The sequence below is a fragment of the Plectropomus leopardus genome, unplaced genomic scaffold (genome assembly GCF_008729295.1).
Source record: "Plectropomus leopardus isolate mb unplaced genomic scaffold, YSFRI_Pleo_2.0 unplaced_scaffold21170, whole genome shotgun sequence".
NCBI classification, from domain to species: Eukaryota; Metazoa; Chordata; class Actinopteri; order Perciformes; family Serranidae; genus Plectropomus; species Plectropomus leopardus.
In genome coordinates this window covers 1-1,533 of record NW_024622906.1, presented here as the reverse complement: position 1 = coordinate 1,533, position 1,533 = coordinate 1, and the positions used below count along the sequence as shown (strand labels likewise).

Genomic DNA, 1,533 nt, shown 5'->3' with positions numbered 1-1,533 from the left:
TTGCGCAGCGCGACCATTACGAAAATGAATCCGCTGATGTGTGTTAAAATGAAAAAAACCAAAAAAAAACAACAATATACATATAGTGGTATGTATATAAACTGTAGCAGAGTGTTACGGAGAAATTAACACCATATGTTACAAAAAATATCAAAACTTGAAAGGTTCGAAAGGTCACTAGTCAATGAGCTTCGTGAGCTCAGAGAGCGGGACTATGTTAAGTACTTGTATTTTCAAGCCCTATCGCTGTGTAATCATGCTGAATTGGGCGTAGTTGTGTAGAAAATTAATCGTCAGGCCTCAATGTTACGGTATTAATCCCATACTGAGTAAACAGACGAACATAAAACATTCTGCATGTGAGTGTTTTTTTTCATTCGGTGAAACTGAGGAAGCCATGTTGTTGTGACGTGAACGTCCCTAGTGGGCGTGAACGTTACTGCATTTTGGGTTACTTCACGGACCCCAACTTTCGTCGTACAAATGTGAATACACTTGCCAACCAAAATATATACACCCCGGCACCATGTGAAATTTCAAATTGGAACATTGGTACGTATGATGTCGGCTGGCTGCGATGGCCGAGTGGTTAAGGCGTTGGACTTGAAATCCAATGGGATCTTCCCGCGCAGGTTCGAACCCTGCTCGCAGCGAATTTATTTTCCCTTTATGATCTTTTTTTTTTTTACAGCAAAGACACGAGTGCGACCAGAAACGGAAGAGACTAAATTTACAAGGAGCAGTAGAAATAAACTCTGGAAGGTGATTTGTTATTTTTTCTCGTAATAGAAATTTCTCCTGTATGCGCAGTCGTTGTTTAACCAAAGCAGTCAACAGAAATGTAAAAATAGCTGCCGAAGCTGTAACAGTCATATATTGGTAATATATTTATAAAAAGGCACCGCTGGGATTCGAACCCAGGATCTCCTGTTTACTAGACAGGCGCTTTAACCAACTAAGCCACGGCGCCACCTATGTGTCTCTCTTGATATAACCACTTATATATGTGTCATAGAGGCACGTATAATATGGTTTTTATCTTCGTAGTTGTATGTTTATCCGTATAAATTAATTTCAGGGCCCTGGTTTGCATTTAACAGCAAATACACTAGAAAAGAAACCGTATTTGGCTCGAACGGCTCACAGTGAATGTTCTGCAGTATCTTATGGTACCACAGGGTGGCGCTTAGAAACCGTGAGATTTACATTAAACGTTGTACAGATGTTTGTACTGTTCAGCTTTTTAGTGTCTCGTCTTGAAGAGCTCAAACCTGCCTACAAAAGGCAGACAATGCCATTCAAAATGTATATATTATATTACTGTAAGTCTTTGAACCTTTAATCTGACGGTTTTTTGTGACACATACTTTTGCAATGCTTTAGATAAGGGTTTATGATATTTTGTCAAAACACAAAGGCTTCATCCACTGTGGAAGACACTTAGGAAGAGCTGAAAAAAGGTTAAAATAGCTATACGTGTGCCTTCTTGTGTTTATTTATTAATTTAATTTAATTCTAAAAAATCCAATATGT

General features: G+C 38.6%; 2 non-coding genes across 2 annotated transcripts; one reads left to right on the top strand and one right to left on the bottom strand.

Annotated features, from left to right (window-relative positions):
• Nucleotides 1-571: 571 nt before the first annotated feature.
• Nucleotides 572-653, top strand: trnas-uga. The gene has a single exon. It is a non-coding gene; the product is annotated as a tRNA-Ser (tRNA).
• A 243-nt stretch (nt 654-896) lies between these two features.
• On the bottom strand, nt 897-970 carry trnat-agu. The gene has a single exon. It is a non-coding gene; the product is annotated as a tRNA-Thr (tRNA).
• Nucleotides 971-1,533: the final 563 nt, after the last annotated feature.